Here is a 25,563-nt window from a genome sequence, read left to right on the forward strand (position 1 = left end):
GAGCGCGACGTGGCAAAAGCCCGTTCCGCATTCTATCAACAACAGGCTCGAAGGTATCAAAGCAGAGAAGTGCGGTCCAAAACCTATAACATTGGCGAACTAGTTCTATGCCTGCGGGAGAAGAAAAAGAACAAGCTCAAGCCCAAATGGGAAGGTCCCTTCAATATTGACCAGGTTCTGACCGGTGGAGCATACCATCTGTGGGATGCATCGGACAATCGACTCGAGCCAAACCCATGGAACGCAGCCAGACTCCGAAGATTCTACGCCTAGTGCCGAACTCTATGTTCATCTCCTTACCTCCGTCAATTTTATGCATATCTGTCTTTTCTGTCTTTCTCTCTTTTTATTCTCCTCAAGGCCCTAAAAGGCTAAACTTGTGCTTGGTTACACAATCCTGACGCGCTAACCGCGCTCATTATACCTGGGGGCTTCTTATACAGAAGCTTAATCTAACTATTTTTCTGGGCTTTATGTCCCACATATGTGTTATTCTTCCGCATGTACCTTTTTCGCCATTATATGCATCGATATGACTTAAGTTTTAGCCAAGCTGGGTTGCCTGGCTCTTGTATTTATGCCCTACATTCCCGTTAATTCGGCTAGGGCATAAGGGGAGCACCTCTGCAATTGTTACTGCCGGGTCAGCCGGATGTGTACCTCAGACTGGGTGAAGCCGAAAGCTAGCGTTCTTAAGGGAATATTCGGTCGGTGAATAAAAGATGACTTCTATTTAATTTGACACATGCCCCCAGATGATTATAGCCTGCGTCTCATTTCGCAGTTCGGACATGCACATTAGGGCATGCGTACCCAGGGAAAGGAACCCCTAACGGAACTATTCTCCCTGGAAGATGTTTCTTACTACCCATGTAATATAACATAGCTAGTTGGGTACTTGTCTGTTCAAGCACTTATGACCCCTACGCCTGGTTTCCATGCATACCCCGGTTTTTACATAACCGAGCGGGTATTCGGATACACTCCGGACTATCGGGTCCAGAGGTCGAAGCGAAAAGGTCCGCCATGACAAATGATTTACAATCCGGCTAGGACATCACATATGTCACTTGAAGTACACAGTCACTAAGACCGATTAAATTCTTCTTCTATACCATCCAACAGGCTGTCTAGCCTACAATCCTGTTGGGAATACTTTGCGGCTAATTCTACTTGGTCCTACACTAAACTGACGGGGATCTCTTTCCCATCGGGCCCCACAGGTCCGACCTCGGCCATGTGGTTTGGGTCAGCTTTGGTATATCGCGTCTTCACCATAGCCCAGGCTTCCCTTGCACCTTGTCGGTAGGCTGATATCTTCCATAATCGGAAGTGCCGCCACGCTCCCTGGAGCTTCTCTATAAGCTCCCCCATGCCTCCTGGCGGGGACATGGATGGCCACAAGGCTTGGGCAATACCCTGCATCACCTGCCGAACTTGCTCGTGCAGTTGTGAGAGCTCTGGTAGAAGATCACCCAAAGACCCAGGCATCTCCTCCGCGGGACGACCCGTCAGCATACCTGCAGACATAACTCTGTTAGCCAGCTTCTTCGCCGAACTCCTTTAAAAAGTTCGTTCAAGCACTTACTAAAAATGCCGCGCCAAAGCCGCTTATTCTCCTTCACGGAGTCCGCAAGCTGGGCTCGGACATCTTTCAGTTCCACGCCCAGCTGGATATTGGCATCTTGGAGATTATTTTTCTCCTGCCTGACTCGCGTAAGCACGCGCTCGCCAGCATTTAGTTGTCGATCAGCACGTGCCGCATTCACCGCCACGGCCTCCGGATTCACTCCGGGGTCATCTGCAACATCTATTGTTAGATTTGCATGCATGTCGTATACTACCTAGTACCTGTATTCTTTGCAATGGAAACAAGTGTTACCAGAGGGGCCCTTCTCGGACTCCTTCAACGCGGCAACTGCGGCCCCTAGATGGGCCTTGCACTCTTCCAGCTCTTGAGACAGTCGGGAATTCTTCTCTATAAGAACCTACACAAATAATGATTCTTAAATCAGTTGCGTCAACTGTTTCAAGTCTCAGGGGCTACTGATACATATAATTGTCAGATTTTCTTACCCGTATATCCCTTACATACTGGTCCGTGGCTCTGGCTAGACCGTTTTGAGCAGCACGGATCTACGCGTCTCCTGAGTTGAAGGCATCGAATGCCTCTTGGGAGAAACAAGCGTCACGGAGTACGGCCCAGCGACGCCTGTGATTCATGGCGCTCTCCACTTCAGAATTTGTAGCGGACAGTCTGTCCGCATCCTCTGCAGGAGGAACATTCGGCGTCCGCCCCGTGTTAGTTTCCGCCTCTATGTCCGGCCCTGGAGCCCGACTGGTGGAGGCGTGATCGGCAGCCTCTCCGGATATAGTCCGGCTAGCGTTTTTTTCTGGTAGGAAACATGGACGTCACTATATTTTAAGAAAGACAACAACCATGGAGCAAGGTTTTGTGTCATACCTCTGCGCTGGTGTCTCCGTCCTGACCGCCTTCCTTTTTGGCCTACCCGACTTCGGTGCCCCTTGTTGGCGAGTCGCTGCGGGTTCGGCCCGGCGTCCCGAAGGCCCTCCCTATAAAACACCATATGTGTACGGTAGGTGAAGTGCGTAAATGGGGATCCTTTTTTGAAGTTCGGACTCCGGTTTTTTCTTATACGTGATGTATGGAGTAGTCCAGGATAGTCGGCTGTTATGGCCACCATGGCATCATCGCAACTCAATTGATAGAATTGCATGTCTATCAGCTCCACAAATATGTCTGGATCCTCTTTGAGTCCGGGATCGAGGGCCCGGTCAGGGTCCTCCAGTTGTGGAGGTGGGCTGTTAACCTCCCTTACAGCTTTTCGCAGTTCCTGCCGTGAAACCACAAGGTGAGTATTTACATCGAAGAATGCGGGAAGGTTGGGAGTAAAGAGTGGCAGCTCACCAAGCTTGGAGGGTTGTACATGGAGAATCCATCCCATGGCTTAATACGGATGAACTCCTCTTCCTCTCCCTTGAACAACTCAGACAGAATTTTTGCTAAAGCAGCAGCGGAGTCCGGTCCCTTACGCCCACAGCGGGTGGCATCATCTTTCCCCATTAAAACACCACAGCGGGTGCCCTCGATGTTGAAGCAGCTGCACCCCCCGCAGTATGCATATTGACATAACCTCGATTATTGTCAATCCTAATTGGGCCAGTACTTTAATCCGGTCCATCACGTAAAGGACTTCTCCGTTGTCTTCCTCCTGGGGGCTCCATGGGCGCCAACTTTGGCGTTTCTTCAGAGGAGCATTGTTGAACTCGGGAAGACCCCTCTGAACAGGGTCTGGAAGGGGGACATCCTCCATGTAAAAACGCTCCGAACGCCAGTCTTCGGACATCTTCTTTGGGGTACCGGACATGTATCCAGTCTCGGCGATGCGCCATATTTCGGCTCCGCCCACTTGATAAAGTGACCCCTCCTGTGTACGGGGCACAAGGCAGAATAGCCTCTTCCACAGCTCGAAATGATCCTCGCAGCCCAGAAACAGCTCACAAAGGGCAACATAACCGACGATGTGTAATATGGAAGCAGGGGTGAAATTATGCAGCTGGAGGCCGTAAAACTCCAGGAGCCCGCGGAGGAACGGATGGATTGGAAATCCAAGTCCCCTTAGTAAGTAAGGGGCAAGGCACACGCGCGCCCCATTGGAGGGATTTAGGAAGCTCTCCGCTTGCTCCTCGGACGGGGACCATATACGCTGGTGGGAAAATCCCTAGGTCTACAACTCTACTAATTGGTTGTGCGCAACGGAGCACTTCTCCCAATCACCGGGCTTAGGGCTATGGGAGCGGGAGTAGGAGTTGCGATGGCCGGCCATGATGGAATGGATTTTTCCGAGTGCGCTCCAATGGATTCTCGCCGTGGGAGGATGGTGTGGATTGGATCTAAGAATCCCCATCCCTTTAATAGACGATTTATTTACGTGGCTCGGGGGGCGAATGTAAAAATGCCCTAGCTCCTCGCATTCGCTTGACACGTGGAAGATAGCACTTATTGGGCGCAGAAGCCAACAAATGCAACATTTATGGGGAGCCAGACACTACTTCGCAAATATTCAGAATTCGGAGGAGGAACCTGCCTTGCAATGCCGAAGAAAATACTGCGCACCGGACTCATGGTCATTGAAGCCTGGTTCAGGGGCTACTGAGGGAGTCCTGGATTAGGGGGCACCGGATAGCCGGACTATATCCTTTAGCCGGACTGTTGGACTATAAAGATACAAGATTGAAGACTTCGTCCCGTGCCCGGATGGGACTTTCCTTGGCGTAGAAGGCAAGCTTGGCAATACGGATATGTAGATCTCCTCCCTTGTAACCGACTCTGTGTAACCCTAGCCCCCTCCGGTGTCTATATAAACCGGAGGGTTTAGTCCGTAGGACAACAGACAATCATACCATAGGCTAGCTTCTAGGGTTTAGCCTCTATGATCTCGTGGTAGATCAACTCTTGTAGTACTCATATCATCAAGAACAATCAAGCAGGACGTAGGGTATTACCTCCATCAAGAGGGCCCGAACCTGGGTAAACATCGTGTCCCCTACCTTCTGTTACCATCTGCCTTAGACGCACAGTTCGGGACCCCCTACCCAAGATCCGCCGGTTTTGACAACGACAAGAAGCGTCACCACGCTGGTGACCTCGGGCACCACCGTGGGAAGAGTCACGTGCCTCATTCACGGGATGTAGAAGGCCAGCATGCACGCCGAGGCGCTGGCAGAAATGGCACACAACCGCAAGGACGTGATAGAGCTCCTTCTAACGTGGTTAGAAGTCGGAGCGTGTCACGGTCCACGCAGCTTTCACCGCCACCCACGCCAGCAGAAGCTTTGGCGCGCGCGCAGTTGCTCCTCGACTTTCCTCCTGCTGCGGAAAATCTCGACAAGTGGAGAGCCACCATCCTGAGCGTCATCGGTGTTGCCAACAAAGATGAGCCACGACCAGCGGGGCCCTCAGGCCGGCGCTCCGTCGAGCCACCGCATGCAAGTGGTGGAAAGACCGGAGGTCCTGCGGCCATGAGGCACTCTCCTCCCCCACGCCAGCCACCACGGGTGTCGGTGCGTCGTGATGATGCTTGTGGTAACATTTCCATAGCATCGTCCGACCCACGGACCCACCGTGATCAGCGCCAAGTTCTTCGGGGGCGAGCCCATGAAGAAGCTCGAACCACCATCGAGCGCCGGCGTGAAGCACGCCACCAGTCAGATAGGCAGGCGGGGCCCACTATGGACCACCCAACACCGGGAGGCTGTGGCGGCCTACCCTACGAGGTGGGTTGCCCAGCCTTTACCCATGAGCTGCGGCAGTTCCAGTGGCCCTCCCACCGCATGTTCAAGCCCGACGTTGGCAAGAAGTACAGCGGCAAGACCCACCCGTCGAAGTACCTAAGCATCTACACCATCACGATGCAAGCTGCTGGTGCTCGCGACGACAAGGTGCTTGCCAATTACTTCCCGTTGGCACTTATACCCAATGTCATGTCATGGTTGATGCACTTGCCAGTGGATTTCATTTCTTCTTCGTCGGATTTGTGTCATGAGTTCGTTGGCACCTTCACTGGAGGCCACCAAGCTCATGGCCAGGCAAGCGATTTGCACATCATCCCCCAGAAGGAAGGTGAAAACCTGTGCAAGTACATACAGAGGTTCAGGCGGGTGCAGTACAACATCCCAGATGTTCATCCCGCCGCCGTGATCAGCGCATTCCATCAGAATGTGCGCAATCACAAGATGCGTGAAGAGCTGGCGATGAACAAGGTCAAAGATGTGGCCGAACTTTATGTTCTAGCTGATAGGTGGACTCGAGATGAAGAGGGGAGGAAGTACCCCAGCGAGGATGCCGGTGCAGAAAGCGACTCCACAGACGAAGACACAGCCGCCCCGACGAAGAAAGGCCAGCGTTGCAATAGGAAGCGCAAGGGATCCGAGGACACCAGCGCTGCCAAGAAGGCCAAGGCAGACGACCCCGACAAGGAAATTGCCAGGTGCGCCGCTTGCCGGGCCTTGGCGGCTGCCGACAAGCCAGGAGACTCTGACAAGCAGTACTTCAAGATCCACCGCACCATGGGCCACGACCTCCAGAATTGCTGACAAGTTGAGCTGCTTGCTGAGAAGCAAAAAGCTGAGTATGAGAGGCGGGACAAGGAGAAGGGTCAGGGTGGTGCCAAAGGATCCGGCAAGAAGCATGGTGGCCAAGGAGGTCGCCGCGGCAAGGATAACCAGCAAGAGAGGCCCGCCCGGGGCCGCGACAACAAGCAGGAATCGAATGGTCATGACGAGGACGACGAGTCCGATGAGCATGAGTTCCAGAAAGCTAAAGAGGCCATGTGCGTCGATGGTGGTGCCTCGCTGCACACCTCTCACCGCCAGCTCAAGCAGTGGGCGCGTGAGATCACAACAGTGGAACCATCATTCGATGCTCGAAAGCCACTGAAGTGGTCCAGCACGCCTATCATTTTTGCCACCGAGGACCACCCGGATCGCACAGCTGCGGTCGGGTGTTTGCCATTGTTGGTTTCACCAACAATACGCAACCTCAAGGTGACAGAAATGCTTGTTGAAGGCGGGGTCGGTTTGAACTTAATCTCTTCTATTGTGATCAAAAGGCTGCAGATTCCTGATGGAGACCTCGAAGAGACAGGCACATTTCAAGGGGTCAACCCGGGAAGGAGTCAGCCGAAGGGTAAGATCATGCTGCCCGTGATGTTCGGAGGTGAGTTAAACTATAGGACAGAGAGGATTGTTTTCGATGTAGCCGAGATCCCCTTGCCCTACAACGGGATCCTCGGCCGCCTAGCACTAGCTAAGTTCATGGCGGCCTCACATTATGCCTACAACACACTGAAGATGCCTGGGCCAATGAATATCATCAGCATCCCCTCTGACAAGAAGGATGCGCTGATTTGTGCTGACCAACTCTACCGGGAGGCAGTTACAGCGACTGCCGCCAAGGCAGTTGCTCCTGCCGCCGAAGCCCCGGGAGGGAAGAAGACCGGCAAGACCTCTCGGACCCACTCTGGCAAGCGCACCTCTTCGGAGTGTTGTGCTCCCGTCGAGGACATGCCAGACGGCTCCACCGACAAGAGCAAGAAATCCAGAGCTGCACCACCAGAGACCAAGAAGGTGTCTGTCAAGGAGGATGGCATGGGAGGGGCCTTCACCATAAGCTCCTCCCTTGAAAGCAAATAGGAAGGCGCGCTCGTCACCTTCCCACGGGCGAATGTTGATGTGTTTGCATGGTGAGCATCCGACATCCCCGACGTTCCCAGTGAGGTGATTGAGCACCATCTTGCTGTCTGTCCTCATGCATGACCCGTCAAGCAAAAGGTCAGGAAGCAAGCTTTGGAACGGCAGGAGTTCATCATGGAGGAGATCAGGAAGTTAGAAGCGGCGGGCTTGGTGAGGGGAGTACTTCATCCGACATGGTTGGCCAATCCGGTGGTGGTGCACAAGGCAAATGGGAAGTGGAGGTTGTGTATTGATTACATAGATATCAATAAGGCCTATCACTACAAAAAAAGACACATCCGTGACATTTTGGGCCGAACGAATTTTTTTTCTGTCATACATATGAAACTTCTATGACGATAATTGTGACAAAACCCGGTATCATCATAGATGTGGTGGGCTCCTACTTCTATGACAAAAAATCATGACAGAAAATGGGCTTTTCGTCCTGGGCGGGCCGGAGATGCAGCTGCATGACATTCTTTGGGTCGTCCATGACAGAAAAAACCATGGTAGAAGCAAGGGGGAGGAAAATTTTGGGGAGTTCCCGGTTACGGTGGGAGGTCGAGGGCCGAGCGATGCGTGTTTCTCTCGTACACGTACGCGCTTGTGTGCGAGGCGTTGGCTCTAACTGAACCCGAGCAAGGCGTTGGGCTCTAACTGAACCCGAGCGATTGCACTGTAGGCTATGCGTTACTGAACCCGAGCGATCGATCGATGGCTGTTAACTGAACCCGATCGAGCAATTCCTTGGCTACTGCTGCTAACTGAAGCCGATCGATGCTGCCTCTGGATGAACAGTGAGTGTTATGGGGTGGGGGGGGTTGGATGAATAGTTCCCGGTGGGGGTGGATGAACAGGACCCCGTGGTGTTGCCTCTGGATGAATATGACCCAGATTGATCGAGCCGGTTGGGGCTGGATGAACAGGACCCCGTGGAGGGCTGGATGAATAGGACCACCCCGTGGAGGGCAGGATGAACAGTAGACGGTGGAGGGGTGCCTGTGGAGGGGTGGTTGAACAGGACCCCGTGGTGTGGAGGGCTGGATGAACAGTTGACGGTGGAGGGGTGGTTGAACAGTAGCCGGTGGAGTAGCGTGCGGTGGAGGCTGGATGAACAGGAGCCCGTGGAGGCTGGAGGAGGTCGACGGTGGATGAACAGTAGCTCGTGGAGGCCGGAGGGGGTCGACGGTGGAGATGAACAGTATCCCGTGGAGTCCCGTTTTGCGGTACGCCACACCCCTCCCGATGAACAGGACCCCCGTTTCGACCGTAGCGCTCCAACACAAGTCCGTTTCCTCCGTTTTGCGGTACGCCACACCCCTCCCGATCAACAGGACCCCCGTTTCGACCGTAGGAGGTCTGTTTCCTCCATTTTGTGGTACGCCACACCCCTCCCGATCAACAGGACCCCCGTTTCGACCATAGGAGGTTCGTTTCCTCCGTTTTGCGGTACGCCACACCCCTCCCGATCAACAGGACCCCCGTTTCGACCGTAGGAGGTCCATTTCCTCCGTTGTGCGGTACGCCAGGCCTCGTTTCCATCGCCTCTTCTGTCCAAGCCCTCCCGATGAACACGACCACGCATTCCGTTCCGACCCATGAACAGGACGACGACGCTGTTTCTCCGTTCCGACCCAGCCATGTACACGAGCCCTCGCCGTACGTATGCGTGAGTAGGCGTTCGAGACCCCGCCCATATGTACACATACGTGGCCATATTTTCTTTCGTGCACCATGGCCGCTATACGTACGTGTACATGCTACGTGCGTGCCTCCACTACGACACGTGCGCGCCTCTACATCGACCAGTATGTACATACATGTTCGTGACCAGAATGACAATGCTACGTACGCTTCGACCAGGTGGGTCCCGACTGTCAGGCACTTCCTTTCCTGTGAAGATGTAGCTGGTGGGTCCCAGCAGTCAGGGGGCGAATCGTTTTTTTTGCCCGGACGCACTTCCTTGCATGCGAAGATGTAGCTGGTCGGTCCCAGCAGTCGGGGGGCCGATGGGTCCCAGCAGTCAGGGGGGCGAATCGTTTTGGTTTTCTTTTTTTTTTGCCCGGATGCACTTCCTTGCGTGCGAAGATGTAGCTGGTGGGTCCCAGCAGTCAGGGGGGCGAATCATTTTTTTTGCCCGGACGCACTTCCTTGCGTGTGAAGGTGTAGCTGGTGGGTCCCAGCAGTCAGGGGGGAACCGTTTTTTTCGTGAAATACGGTGGCCCGTTCGGTGGGTCCCTGCTGTCAGGTGGAGGAATCATTATTTTCCGCGTAATAAGGAGGCACCTCCTTGCTACGGCCGTGGACCCAACTGTCAGCCCCTCCACGTATAGTCCACGTCCGATGGAAGTCGTTCCTTGACCAGGTTGACCATGCCGCGCCGAGAGCACCAGGGCGGTGGACGATGGCGAGGCCTAGGAATGGGACGACGCAGAGCCGGTGAAGACGCGGCAGTGGATGCCCACGCGGAGAGGAGTATGAGGGTTCACTCATTCGGCTGCGGTGTGAGGCTGCCGTCGCTGCAGGGCCTGGCCAGCGGTGGGAATAGTAGGGGGCGGTGAGGCCTCCGCGGCAGCACAGCCGGCCACGAGAGGCAGGAGCAGGCGGCACGCCCTGCGCTGCTTTGGGCGGCTGGAGCAAGAAGACCAGAGGTTGAAGAAGCCCTACGACCGTTGGATGGACATCGTACGGTCACTGCAGCTAGAATCGTTTATATTGACTAAGTTGACAAAGCCCTTGGTACGTCAACTTAGTAGGCCCACAGGTCAGCTTCCGAAACGGTGCACCCCAGATGTGAGGGGGATGAATCATTTTTTGGGCGGGTGAAGCTAGAATATCCGAGATTGAAGAAGAAGCATGGCATCCATTGGATGGACATCCAACGGCCACTGCTGCTAGAACCGTGTGTTGACTATAAGTTGACAAAGCCTTGCATACGCGTCAACTCTGTTTTTTTAGGGGACGCGTCAACTTAGTAAGGCTAGAAGTGTGTGGCAGAGAACTTATAGCCGATTTGAGATTTGTAAGAATGTGTAGCCCATTTTTGAATTCTAATGGAATTTACTACAGCCCATTTACAGTTTGTTAAAAGTACAGCCCATTTCAACCAACCGTTCAAAACATAATTCAATAAAATTTCCCACATTTTGATGGGATCCGAAATATTTTTACCCCGAAATTTCTAGTGAGATTAAATAAATTTATATTACGTAAAAATCCAATGAAACATTGCGCTCACAACAATTAATGAAATTAAAATTTTCAATATCCAAAAATAATATTTTATAAAGTAATCACATGTTTGGTGCATTTTTTTATAGTTACTGCCCAGTTTTTATAATTTCATCCCATTTATTATTTCTTAAAGCCCATTTTCTTGTTAAGCCTAATGCATCCCTCCTAGGAAAGATTTGCAGCCCAGCGGGGCGGAGAATAACAACTTGACCTTGCCTGGGTATTCCTAAAAAAAGTATAGCTGGGCTAGCCATTTTCAGCTTGAAAAAAATTAATATCTGGGCTGGATATCTGGCCTGGGCTAGACGGGCCACAGCCCGCCCAGTTAATACCTACAGCGATGTTTTCGTTTTTGTTCAGAGGAGAAAAATTAATATCTGGGTTAAACGTCGAAAAACTCTGCAGTGCTCACAGCTCAAAAACACAAATACTGCTCGGGCTGCTTGGTCCCAGCTGTCGCCCGCTTCTTGTGCAATTCTCTCGTTTATTGACTACTACATAGGTTGACAATGGTGTGGGACCGCGATGTCACAATACAACAAGAACCCTCCTATAGCAACGCATCGATGTGTTGTCGTATGTCCATATAAGCGTTGGTATGGTCTACACCAACGGATTTATATGTGTTGTCGTAGGTGGCGTTGCAAAGGTCTACACCAACGTATATACATGCGTTGGTAATCGTCGTGAAAATGTGTTGCAAACCAGCAACGTATAGAGCTAGAGACTAATAACATTTAATATGCGTTGTTGACGGGCCCAAAAAAGAGCCTTGTAATGCCTAGAAGCATTGTCACATTGCTTGGACAATTAATGGTATTTGATATATCAACATTCTTATCTATTATGTCAATGTTGATAGTGCATAGGAGAAACAAACATAATAATCGAAGAGGTCATATATATTAAATCAATTCGGTTGCTTTACAAAGAACATGATACAAAGATTACAATATGTGAAACTATCTAGTAGTAGGCTGATTCTCAACATTGCAATCAACATCTCAGACATCTAAAATATGATGTTTGAAACATTAACCCGAAAATGACATTCTAAAACATAATCTAAAACTATCTAGTAATAGCCACCTTCTCGATCTTGCAATCAACTTCTGAGCCATTAATCGTCGATATACCTTGACAATCTACAACAACCAAGGAATGAGAAACATAAGGTACCATCAAAGAAAATCAAGTTAATATACGAAGAGCAACATACAATGGTTGAAGGGTGATGATTAATCTTGCTATATGACCAATAGTTGTGTTTTAGTGGTCATATCAAAACACAAATCAATTTCCAGCTCAACACCCTTAGTTTTCTTTGTATATTCTAGGTCTGTACTTTGGATGGTAGCAAGAGCTATTTTCTTGTTTAGATTTCCCAAACTAAACAGGCAATATAATAAATGTTCATATTGAAAAAATTATGATCAATAATAAACTTTTGCTCAACCATGTTCCATTCCAAGCAATAGAGAAATGAGCATACCTTATCTTCAGATACAATATTGTGCTTCGCTAAACACATTAGTTGAAGTTTTACTTCTCTGAACACCCAAGTCAAAGCAAGTGGTGGAACAGAATCGTTCCATCATCCAACATACACCATCACCTCTGGATTCTGATAGATCATCATTTGAACACTTCTCAACAGTCCCAGCCATAGCACTGAACTCTATAGACAGATAAAATAGAGCCTTATGAACAGACCATCGATATGTTAGTTGACTTAATAAACACCTTATGAACAATATAATTAAGATACAGTGAGCTACATGCCCCAAAAATATGTGTGACAAGTAGAGTATGCTTCATTGCAAACACAGATCTGTAGTTCCCAAAACAATACATATAAATGCAGAGATTTAAAAATTTGTAGAAGTACTTGAATTTGAGAAAAACTAACTCACACAAAGCCAAATCAGGAAGCTCTATTTAATGTTAACAAGTGTGTTTTTTAGTGATTTTGATTTATATAGATGCTTGACAGTAATACTAATCTAAATAGTGAATACATAAAAAATCAGCATGAGTTTTTAAGTTACATTGCAGATTATGTCACTTAAATCACTTACAACGGTACAAGCAAATAGGATTCATGCAGTCGTACCTCTCTCTGCATAAGTAGCTCGCTGTGTATACCCTGAACTTTCTCCCAAAGATGAATATGCAAGAAAGTTTGGTCATGTACAGAATAATTGATTCAATTCATAAGCACTTGCACGCACATTTAAGTAGATCTGACAAAAACACTAACCAACCACCTTTAAATGTCTAACAACAAATATAAATTCGTAATGATATACCTTAACTTTAGAATTGACTCGCATGACTTGTCCCGCCAGGTTCGAAGACTCCAAGGATTAATGCGTCGTGGTCGATGACACGCAGCAAACACACTGTGTTAAGATCAATGTTGCAATGCTCCACCAAGTGCTCAAGCGCTAGACGGCTAGTGTCTGTGTCAAAACCGGCGGATCTCGGGTAGGGGGTCCCGAACTGTGCGTCTAGGCGGATGGTAATAGGAGACAAGGGACACAATGTTTTACCCAGGTTCGGGCCCTCTTGATGGAGGTAAAACCCTACGCCCTGCTCGATTAATATTGATGATATGGGTAGTACAAGAGTAGATCTACCACGAGATCAAGGAGGCTAAACCCTAGAAGCTAGCCTATGGTATGATTGTTGTATGATGAAGTTGTCCTACGGACTAAAGCCCTCCGGTTTATATAGACACCGGAGAGGGTTAGGGTTACACAAAGTCGGTTACAATGGTAGGAGATCTTGAATATCCGCATCGCCAAGCTTGCCTTCCACGCCAAGGAATGTCCCATCCGGACACGGGACGAAGTCTTCAATCTTGTATCTTCATAGTCCTGGAGTCCGGTTGAAGGTATAGTCCGGCTACCCGAACACCCCTAATCCAGGACTCCCTCAGTAGCCCCTGAACTAGGCTTCAATGATGACGAGTCCGGCGCGCAGATTGTCTTCGGCATTGCAAGGCGGGTTCCTCCTCCAAATTCTTCATAAAAGTTTGTAAACACCAGGAGTAGTGTCCGGCTCTGCAAAATAAGTTTCCACGTATTGCCACAGAGAGAATAATATTAACACAAATCTAATCTACTGACGTACTCCGCAGCGTGACATCACACTACGGCCAAGCCTTTATTCGAATTGTTTTCACTTTTCCATCTCAGCGTGTTTTGCGAGGCGGTTTCCTTGGCACGTCTTGTCAAAGCAGAGATCGTGTCCCCTTTATTTACGGGATTCTCATCAATACGGACGTGGGTAACCCAACCGTGTCACTTATCACGGCGCTTGGGAGGCAAGCGAGTTTTACTAGGCTGGTGGGGACGCATAGTCGCGTCCGCCCATATAAGGGGATAAGGATCCACCTTTTTACCCATGCCTTCTTCCTCCTTTGCCTATCCATCTTCTGCGCACCCGAGCTCCGGTGCCCAAGCCCGCACTTCTTACCTCAACCTTCTCCAACAATGTCTGGAGCGGGAGGCAAGTGGGTGGTCTACTCCGTCACGGAGGGCCATGTCAAAAAGCTAAGGAAGGCCGGATACTTGTCCAAGGACATCGCGCACCGGCTTCCTGAGGAGGGGCAGCTTCTCCCCACCCCAAGGCCCCATGAGAGGGTAGTATTTCTTCCCCACTTCCTTCGCGGACTAGGTTTTCCTCTCCACCCATTTGTCCGTGGACTCATGTTCTACTATGGCCTAGATTTCCACGATCTGGCCCCGAACTTCGTCCTCAATATCTCGGCGTTTATTGTCGTGTGCGAGGCCTTCCTCTGCATCCGCCCCCATTTCGTCCTCTAGCTCAAGACCTTCAACGTCAAGCCAAAGGTGGTGCGTGGCAACCAGGCGGAGTGCGGAGGTGCCATGGCGGGCAAAATAGCCAACGTCCTATGGCTCGAGGGCTCCTTTGTGGAGACCTTGAAGGGGTGGCAGTCAGGGTGGTTTTACATCACCGAGCCACACGATCCGAAGTGGATCACAGCCCCTGAATTCCGATCCGGACCCCCTACGTGGCTCACGTCCTGGAAGGAGACGGGCTTGTCGTGGGGCGACGAAGAAGTGACCGGACTGCAAAAATGCATCCAGTCCCTGGTGAACAAGCAGCTCAAGATTGTCAACATAGTCCAGGTCATGCTCGTCCGCCGGATCCTTCCGTGTCAAGAACGGGACTTCAATTTGTGGGAGTTCAACCCGGCACAGCACCAAACTCTGAGCAGGCTCTTCGACACGACATACGAAGATGTCTGGAAGGGGCTAACCAAAGGCGCCGAGGCTCCCACATCTGCCTCCGAAGACCGCGGGTTCAGCTCGCAGCATCCTACTGGCGAGGTGAGATATTTCCATCTTTTACAGGATGTTAAGTTTTTTTCCATAGATTGACTCTATGCGGGATCTAAACTCCCTTACCTTTGACAGGATTGGCAGGCACAGTCCGGACTGATTAACTGTCCGGCTCCCTTGCCCGAAGACCCAGCCCCTGCTCTCCTAGTGAAGCTGCTGGTTCCGGCACCTTATGTGGTGCCGGAGAAGAAGGCCACGAAGAAGAAGGCCACGGGGAATCGAAAGAGTTCTCGGAATATGGTGGTGTCAGAATCGTCGTCCGACGAGTCCGAGAAGCACTCCTCCTGTGAAGATGAGGAGGAGGAAGAAGAAACCTCTCCCCCTCCAACGGGGGAGGAAAGAAGAGGAAGTCCGCCCCAGTAGGGGAGGCCGAAGGGTCCAAGAAGAGGAAAACCCCTCCGCCGGACTATGCCCTCGATGCCGACGAGGACGAAGAGGAGTGGACGGACAGGGCCAAGCGTCCGGCGAAATCCTAAGTGTTCGGATACCAGAGTAACTCATGATATTCCTTTTGTTGCACAACTTTCCCTAATGTCGAATAATCATGCAGCCCGCCCAAGGACGGGCTCGACGAGTCATCGAGCGGCTCCCTGGATTCATCAGACGTGAATTCGGTTCCGCCCGCTGCCTCCCCCTGTGCTGCGGATGACGCTGAAGTGGCGTCGTGACAAGCTCCGGGGCAAGAGGAGGTGGTCCAGGAGGAAGCGCAAGGCGACCTCCCGGATTCCAGGAGTAAAGGGGACAAGACCCCCCAGGGCTCCAAGTCTGGCTTTAAGCCGGACACCGCGCCGGAATCGCCAACCGTTCCGGACCGTGGCAGGCGAACTCCTGCCAAGAGGAGCAAGCCTATTGAGCCGGCGTCCTCCGTCCAACCAGAGGCACCAGACAATCTGCTGGAGGTGCTTAAGGGCACCTCCATCGACGAGGACTGAAGCTTGTGCTAGCCTTCTAACAGGCTTCGAGGTAAGTAAAAAATATGTAAAAATATTACCGCATAGACAGTAGCCCCTGATGCTCTGTTTGGCGTTCGGAAAGAAAAGCCGAATAGAGGATCTATTAAATATCGCAGGTGTCTAACTAAAAAGGAGTCAATATACGTATGCAGGCTTCGCTGCTGGCCACCACCGCACTGACTGCAGAGGTGGGTGCCCTGAAGCAGGGCCTCGAGCGGACCGAGCAAGAGCTCGGCCTTGCCAAATGGTAGCTCGAGGAGAAAGAAGGTAAGAGATACCTTATAGAAGAAATGCCTATAAGAAGGCGCAATTGCAAAAAATGACAGGAGTATACTGCTTATTTGTAGGGGCCACAACTAAGGTGGCGACCCTCAAGCATGCGCTATCCGAGGCCGAAAAGAAAGCGGCCACGGAGTGCACCGAGCGGGGGAAATTTGAGGCGCAGGTCGGCGAGGTGCAGCAAGAGCTTCAGGCTCTCATGAAAAAACATGAGAGTTTGGAGCTCGACTCGAAGACGCGAGCGTCCGAGCTTGCTGCGGCCCTTAAGACTGCCGAATCTGCCAATGCCGAAGCCTAGAAGGCCCTCCAGGAATTGGATGCGGTGAAAAAGATAGCGGCGGGTAAGGCATTCTCTATGCAAAGCAGACATATAAAAGTAAACTACTTGTTACTTACCCGAATCCGGAGCTCTCCAGGGGCATTCAAGATCTTCCCCGCAGCGTATCCGATGCCGCCGCATTCTACCGAGCCAAGGAAGGTAGCTCGACAGAGAAGGTGTTCTGGTCTCAGTACGCTGAGGCCGGACACCCTGTGCCCTTGAGCGACCAACTGAAGCAGCTGGTCGAGCTCCACCAGGCGGCCGAACAGGCCCTGAAGGGCTTCATAGTTCAGCTGTGGCCTGGAGAGGCCCTGCCTGGGAGCTACCTCAGACTGGTGCGGCGGCTGGTGGAGGCCTGTCCAAGGCTCGAGGTCATCAAGCGCTCCGTCTACATCGAAGGTGCCTGTAGGGCCCTTGCCCGTGCAAAGGTGCACTGGGGTAAGCTGTAGGATGAGAAGCTTGTGAGGGACGGGCCGCCACCGGGGAAGGAGCATCGCAAACCCGAGAACTATTACAAGGATGTTCTGGCTGGTGCCCGCCTTATGGCAGATGAATGCACCAAGGATGTAATTTTTGAATGAACTCGCTCGTGTTATCCTGTGCGCTGAAAACTTGTTCATATGCGCTAAGCAATGCTTGTCGAATTTGAAATATTACTTTCTGTGCGCTGAAAAATTGAGAGATGGCCAGTCGTCGGCTTCTGCCCCCATGCCACTAGTGCTGGGGTGTTTGGGATAAACCCGAGCGCTCTTTTTCCCATGATTGGGTCCATCGAGGGAGGCGCTCAGCACAACGAACAAGGCAATCGGACTATAATGCTTGAAAACTCTCACTTAGCCATAGAACTCTATAATTTTAAATTTCGGCGAAGCCCCTAGTATTCGGAAGACTGAGTTCGGGGTGCTATCCACGCCTTGGCCGGACATAGCCGGTTCCTCGCTCGAAGCGGCATAAGTCTTTAAGGACTCGAAAAACCTCTCGAACAGCGACCGGTCTCTCGCCTCATCATGACAGTCAGTTTTAGCTTTCTCTACTGAGGTGCTCAGCCCAGCTCAACTGGGGCACAATCGCAGTAGTTCTCCTAGTGCTACCTTAGCCGATATAGCGGAACGTAAGGCACCAAAACATAGGAGCCGGGCAAACCCAACTATTGACCCAAATCATGATTCGGAGCCGATGCATATAGTGCTATAAGTTCGGGGTGCAGCACTTGTGAAAGTGTACGAGCTTCTCACGCCGTATTGATGGGTACTGAAGCCCCTGGCGTGTTTTTGCCGTACCACGGTGTACGGATGCAACATGTTATTAATAAACATATATATAAAAAGAGGATAATGCAAAAAATAGACAAAAAGCTATGCATTGTTTATAGAGAGGCTACTATGAAAGCGGAACGATACAAATAGTGCGATAAGCAAAAGAAATTGGACTATTTAACATGTCCTGGCCAGGGGCAGGCCGCGGAATTGTATTAAAAAACAGGTATACTGCTTGTAATAGAGACCACCTGGGAGTTCCATAATGCGGCGTGGCTTGTCTGCTTTCCTGGATCTTGCATCGTTTGCGCGGCAGTTGAATTGCCGAACGGGTCGTCCGAAGTATGGAGTCCTGAGAGTAAGGAAGAAATAAAAAAGGAATCCGGCAGCCCCTAGTGCGGTTTAGGCCGTTTTTCGGGCATGCCATGATAGTGCCCCTTCCCCTGTGCCCATGGTATTTCAAGAGCGTAGTTATGTACGCGAAGTACTGGTTTTGCTATATCGCGAGGGCTGGGGTTGGGGCCGCACTGCTACGCTAGCTCAGAATGTGCCAGGCGGTCTTGTTGTAGGGTACTCCGGGCACGCTTGACGGTGTGTGGCTTTTTGAAGGCTGAACTGGAGAACTGCCTAGAGAGGCTGCTTTGTACTTCTGCTGCGAGCGCTGCCGTGTGCTCCTTCGTTCAAAGGGAGCGTTCGGTGTTCCCATTGACCGTGATTACTCCTCTAGGGCCTGGCATCTTGAGCTTGAGGTATGCATAGTGCGGTACCGCGTTGAATTTTGCGAATGCGGTTCGCCCGAGCAGTGCGTGATAACCACTGCGGAACGGGATGATGTCGAAGATTAACTCCTCGCTTCGGAAGTTATCCGGAGAACTGAAGACCACTTCCAGTGTGACTGAGCCTGTACAGTTGGCTTCTACACCTGGTATGACACCTTTAAAGGTCGTTTTGGTGGGCTTGATCCTCGAGGGATCTATGCCCATTTTTCGCACTGTATCCTGGTAAAGCAGGTTCAGGCTGCTGCCGCCGTCCATGAGGACTCTTGTGAGATGAAATCCGTCAACGATTGGGTCTAGAACCAATGCGGCGAAGCCGCCGTGATGGATGCTAGTGGGGTGGTCCCTTCGATCAAAGGTGATCGGGCAGGAGGACCATGGGTTGAACTTTGGGGCAACTGGCTCTATCGCATATACGTCCCATAACGCACGCTTCCAGTCCCTCTTGGGGATGTGGGTTGCGTATATCATGTTCACCGTCCGCACTTGCGGGGGAAATCCCTTCTGTCCACTGTTGTTCGGCGGCCAGGGCTCCTCCTCGTTGTCGCTATATAGCCCCTTGTCTTTGTTTTCAGCTCTTAGCTTGCCTGCCTGCTTGAACACCCAACAATCCCTGTTGGTGTGATTGGCTAGCTTTTCGGGGGTGCCATGTATCTGGCACAAGCGGTCAAGTATTCGGTCCAAACTAGACGGGCCCTGAGTATTTCTTTTGAATGGCTTTTTCCGTTAACCAGATTTGTAGCCTCGGAATCCGGCATTAACTACCGTATCCTCGTTGTTGTCGCTGTTAACGCGGTGCTTTTGTTTGTTCCGACGCGACCTGTCACTTTTGTCCTTGGTATTTGAATTACCAGGGTTCTTGGTTAAGTTGTTGCTACGAGCTAGCCAGCTGTCTTCTCCCGCGCAAAAGCGGGTCATGAGTGTCGTGAGGGCTGCCATAGATTTCGGCTTTTCCTGTCCCAGGTGCCGGGCCAGCACTCGTCACGGATATTATGCTTGAAGGCCGCTAAGGCCTCTCCGTCCGGACAGTCGACTATCTGGTTTTTCTTTGTTAGGAACCATGTCCAGAATTGCCTGGCCGATTCCTCTGGCTGCTGAATTATGTGGCTTAGGTCATCGGGGTCCGGCGGTCGCACATAAGTGCCCTGGAAGTTGTCAAGGAATGCGTCTTCCAGGTCCTCCCAAGAACTGATTGAGTCTGCTGGCAAGCTGTTAAGCCAATGCCGGGCCGGTCCCTTAAGTTTGAGTGGGAGGTATTTGATGGCGTGTAGATCATCACCGCGGGCCATGTGGATATGAAGGAGATAGTCCTCGATCCATACCGCAGGATCTGTTGTGCCATCGTACGATTCGATGTTTACGGGTTTGAAGCCCTCAGGGATTTTATGATCCATTACCTCATCTGTGAAGCATAGTGGGTGTGCGGCGCCTCTGTATTGGGCTATATCACAATGCAGCTCGAAGGAGCTTTGTCTGTTTAGTTCGGCCTGGCCGGATTTATTGCATCCGGAGTGACGATCACCGTCACGTGCCGTGGGGCGCCTGCGCGATCCGTAGATCGATCTTGTTTTCCTTGCCTTGTCCTCCAGTATGTCGCGCAGGTCGGGTGCATTTTCTCATGCCTTAGTATGCTTGACGCGGCGCCGGGGCATGGCTTGAGTGGAGGGCTGAGAGGCCTCTCTATCGCGGCCACGAGGTGGCCGGTCGGCCATGTCATGCGCTGGTGATGTAGGTGCTTCCTCCTCTAGTGGGGGTAGCAGCCTGCGCTTTGGGTAACTCTTGGAGGGGCGTTCGAGTTCATACTCTTTGGCCGCAAGGACCTCAGTCCATCTGTCAGCTAGCAAATCTTGATCAGCTCTAAGCTGTTGCTGCTTTTTCTTGAGGCTGCTTGCCGTGGCCATAAGCCTACGTTTAAAATGCTCTTGTTCGGCGAGATCCTCTCGCACGACGAACTCGTTGTCGTCGAGGCTTGCATCGTCTTCGGAGGGAGGCGTGTAATTATCGTCCTCAAACTCTTGGTCCGCCGCCCTCTCGTGAGAGCTGGCTTCTCTGTCCTTCTGTGCTGAATCTTGCTGGAGGGGTGTCCTTCGGCGTTATCCGGAGTATCATTATCTCCTGTGCCGGAATCACCATTTTTGCTTTGGCGGGATTTAGAGCGGCGTCGCTGACGCCAGCGCTTGGGCTGTTTCCTAGAGGTATTGTCCCCCGCTGTTTCATCGCCATCTCCATCCTTTGGAGTGTCCACCATATATATGTCATATGACGAGGTGGCCTTCCAGCGCCCTACAGGTGCTGGTTCTTGTTCGTCTGCTGCATCGTCGTCCATGCCGTCGATGTCTTCGGAGTCGAAGTCGAGCATGTCGGTTAAGTCGTCGACAGTGGCTACGAAGTGGGTGGTGGGTGGGTTTTGAATTTCTTCATCGTCCGCATCCCAACCTTGCTAACCGTAGTCCGGCCAGGGCTCTCCTGATAAAGAGAGAGACTTTAGGGAATTCAGGATGTCTCCGAAGGGCGAGTGCTGAAAGATGTCCGCAGCGGTGAACTCCATTATGGGCACCCAATCGGATTCGATTGGCAGGGGCGCGGGGGGCTCGGAGTTCAGAGAGGAATCCGGCTCCTCGGAGTCACGGGTCATGCAGAGTGCGGGGCTGGAGTTCGGCTCGATCGCCTCTGAGATCACAGCCCCTGGGGCAGCGTCTAACCGCTGATCCTTGATCAGCGCAGTAGGCTATGAATCAATGGTCGGAACCGATGCGCGTGCGGCCTCCAAGGCGCTATTCGGCGGCAGAGCTATATCATGCCCATCGAGACAGTGCGGCGCGCTTGGCTGTGGCTTGAATCCGTCGAAGATCAAGTCCCCGCGGATGTCAGCCGTGTAGTTTAGGCTTCCAAACCTGACCTGATGGCCAGGGGCGTAGCTTTCGATCTGCTCAAGGTGGCCAAGCGAAATGGCCCGCAGTGCGAAGCCGCCGAAGACGAAGATCTGTTCGGGGAGAAAAGTCTCACCCTGGACTGCATCGTTGTTGATGATCGAAGGAGCCATCGGGCTTAAAAGCGACGACACAGAGGAACTCTCAATGAAAGCACCAATGTCGGTGTCAAAACCGGTGGATCTCGGGTAGGGGGTCCCGAACTGTGCGTCTAGGCGGATGGTAACAGGAGACAAGGGACACAATGTTTTACCCTGGTTTGGGCCCTCTTGTTGGAGGTAAAACCCTACGTCCTGCTCGATTAATATTGATGATATGGGTAGTACAAGAGTAGATCTACCACGAGATCAAGGAGGCTAAACCCTAGAAGCTAGCCTATGGTATGATTGTTGTATGATGAAGTTGTCCTACGGACTAAAACCCTCCGGTTTATATAGACACCGGAGAGGGTTAGGGTTACACAAAGTTGGTTACAATGGTAGGAGATCTTGAATATTCGCATCGCCAAGCTTGCCTTCCACGCCAAGGAAAGTCCCATCCGGACACGGGACGAAGTCTTCAATCTTGTATCTTCATAGTCCTGGAGTCCGGCTGAAGGTATAGTCCGGCTACCCGAACACCCCCTAATCCAGGACTCCCTCAGCTAGCAATAGCTGCTGCTATGATCTCGGATGATGACGACCGGGTGCTGAACGTGCAGAAAATGCATATGCGCAGGTCACGATCTGATTGATACGTCGATCACAATAAGCCAACCATGACCGTTCATGGGCTAGTGCCTCCTTGTTGGGATTCTGTAATTTGGTGCTAGTTCAGTAACATATAGGCTAATGAGTAATTAGATGCGACTAGACAACCATTAGCGTGTACATACGGTCTAACTACCTACTGAAATTTGTTGAGGGGGTCGAGCGACTAGCAGGGGTCTCCAGCCCCTGCTCGCCCCTCCCTGTCTCTGCCCATGGAACACAGAGTGATAGACCATAGAGTGTTGTGACCACTGGCGGAGCCACGGCAAGGCCAATTGGGCCATGGCCCGCCCAATGCTGGAACAGAAAAATAAATTTATACTAGCCCAACGCACAACGCCTCTGGCACAGCAGTACAACAAGCAGCTGCCCAGTGAAACTGGCTCAGATCGCACGCGCATTGCTACTTTCTAAATACGGTCGCAGACTCATAGCCGCCGGCCGCCGGCCACCACGGCAAGACACATATCAGTCGCGAACTAATGAGGCCACGACCCGCAGCTAGCAACGGCCAGCCCACGAGGCAGCTACCTAGTTGGTCGGGTCCTTCCCCCATTTCTTGAAGTCCATGTAAGTTGTGTTCATTCAGAATTTGTTTAGTACCTGAATCAGCCTGAATCTCTGCAAGCTGCAGAGTCAAATTTCTTTGAATTATTCCCAAATGAATTCCCCTAAATTTTCTTAGGAAATCCTTTTGATTTTCCCGAAATTTCTTCTCCCTAGCGTAAATTAATACATTGAAATCATGATGTTTACAATCTACATTAAAAAAATTATGTTGCCATGTAGCTTGGCCCGCCTAGCCTTTTCTTTGGAGCTCCGCCACTGGTCGTGACTGCCGGTGAAAGCCAGCACCCACAAAGGTGGATTAGGTGAGTGAGATAGCGTTAATCATTGTCGTAATGTTCGGCAAAAAATAGCTATGCCACACAAAGTACCACTGAGGGTAAGAGTAGAGGGGAAGTGTGCAGAAGTGCCTTACCGAACCATATCAACATCAGAGTCGAGGTAGGCGAGGTGGAGCAGCACCATCGAGACTAACCAGTCGCCGCGCGTGGAGACGTGGGGATATTGGGTCGAGGGAAGCAGCTGCGGCAATGACCCGTGGTGCCCAGGGTTTCTCCGGGGGCTCGCAGAGGACTGGAGGACGCCGCGACAATGGCAGATCAAAGGAGAGCAATGAGGGGGAGATGAGCTGGTGAGCGGTGGTGAAGGGGAGTGACGAATCTTCCTGGAATCGGAGGCGGCGGCGATGGTGTTGTGGCGGAGCTCACGTGAGAGAGAGATGAATCCTGGGAGAGGGGTGGAGGGGAGATACTATTTGGGTTCTTTTTTCTGCTTGGTTGCGGGATATTTGGACGGAGGAGGTAGAGGTGGGGGCGGGCAGGTTATCCCTTCGTGGGGAAGATGGGAGGTTTGTTTAACTCAACAACACATGTTGTATTTCATTGCTACATATGCGTTGGGATAGGAGGGTTCTTGTTGTAGTGTCAGGAAACCAGGGGGAAGCAACATAAATTACTCCAGCGAGCGCTTCCACCTCTGCCTCGTTGTCTCCTGTTGGGACGGAGGGAGTACAGTTTTATACATATATATATAATAAGGAGGCACTTGCGTACGTGAGGCTATGGACCTGGTGGGTCCCCATTGTCATCCTCTCCAAGTAAAGCCATCTCCTCGCCCACGCGCGCTTTCTACCCGAAACAGTCAGCGCCGCCCGCCCCGCTTCCCGGTGCAGGCGATTGCTCCGCCTTCAAATGACACAAGTGCTGTCCATCCGTCCATCTGCCGCCCACATCAATGATACGCGGTTGCCAAGGCGGCTACTCCGGCGCCACACGTCCGTCCCTCTGCCCGCCCACCATTGCTATATAAACTGCTGCGCCGGCCATAGCCGCAGTCATCCGCATCCGTTCACTTTCTCCTGTCCACACCACTACTGCCCACCATGGCTTCGTCGCGCTCCAGCGCTCTTCGGGACAGGTGGACGACGGACCACCAGGAGATGGCAGCCATTGCTGCCGACCGGCTGGCCAGCAGGCAGCCGGAGGACGATGACATCCCAATGGAGAACATGGTAGTCGGCGATCCGGCGCCAACCCCCTCCTCCGCGCCATCCTCGCCGGTGCATTGCACCATGACCATCGGCGAGGCCCGTGCCCAATATATGGACAGTGTGAGGCAGATGCGTCAGGAGCAGTTCCGGGAGGCGCAGGCCGATGCCGCCTACAACCACCATCTCCTCCAGGAGCACCTGCAGGCGGAGGAGCAGATCACCACGGAGTGGGCGGAGCAGGAGGCGCTGCTCGACTCGTACCGCTCCGCCCGCAAGGGCCATCTCGAGCGCTGACGGTACCGCATGCGGGTGGCGGAGGCTGCGGCCGTCTACAAAGAGGCTAGCAAAGAGGGTGATGATGCAGGCGAGGCGCTGTTTGGCGAGACCGAGGAAGAGGCAGAGGACAATGCCGGCTCCGACGAGTCCCCGCTCTGCTGGCGTCGACGAGGCCCTGCTCTGCCGAGACCCCGCGGCGCCAACAACGAGGCAGAGGACACCGCCGGTTCCGCCGAGGCCCCGCCCCTCCAACAATGAGGCAGAGGACATCGCCGGCTCAGCCGAGGCCCCACCCTGCCGGCAACGCGGGGGAGGATTTCCACCGCTCCGCTGAGGCGCCGCCCGTCGGCAACGAGATAGAGGACATCACCAGCTCCGCCGAGGCCCCGCCCCGCTGCCAACGAGGCCGCGCCACACAGAAAATGAGGAAGAGTAGAACACGGTAGGTCCCCACTGCTCGGCTCCAAGTAAGGCCACCGCTGCTACCTTCCTGTTGAAGCCAAGCTAGGCGGGTTGACCATTGACGGCCGGTTAGCTTCTTGGCGGTGACGTGGAGTCGGGGAGTTCTGCTAGAGAATAATGCTGCTTCTACTTAACTGCTGGTGCAGTTGGCTGACTGACACGTGGGCCCAACAGGCCACATGTCAGTTATACAACTGCACCTGCAGTTAAGTCACTGAAGGTTCTGTTCGGCTCAGCGGGACACAAGTGAGTAGCTTCGGTTAATTAATTATACCTCCTTCGTCACCAAGCTTCCTCCTTCGTGGATCTCATTAGCACTCTTGATGTGGAAGAAAAGGCGAGAGCAAAGGACACACATGCTTGAGGAATTGAGGGAGGATCTAGTGCCAATATGGTACAAAAGAACTTCCAGCCCCACAAGTTCAAGAACAAGGGCAAGTTTGATGGTAAAGCAAAGTTTGATGGGAAGAACAAGGCTGTGCAACACACGAACTTCAAGAAGAAGAATGACAAGAAGAAAGGTGTTTGTCATGTGGTGATCCTGATCATTGGGCTCCTAGTTGCCCTAATCACTATGACAAGCTAGGCCGGTTAATTAATTATACATCCAGCGCACCCCCTTATAGTTGAAATGTAATGAAATCCG

This window comes from Triticum urartu, chromosome 2A (assembly GCF_056163025.1).
Source record: "Triticum urartu cultivar PI428250 chromosome 2A, HENAU_Tu73, whole genome shotgun sequence".
NCBI lineage: Eukaryota > Viridiplantae > Streptophyta > Magnoliopsida > Poales > Poaceae > Triticum > Triticum urartu.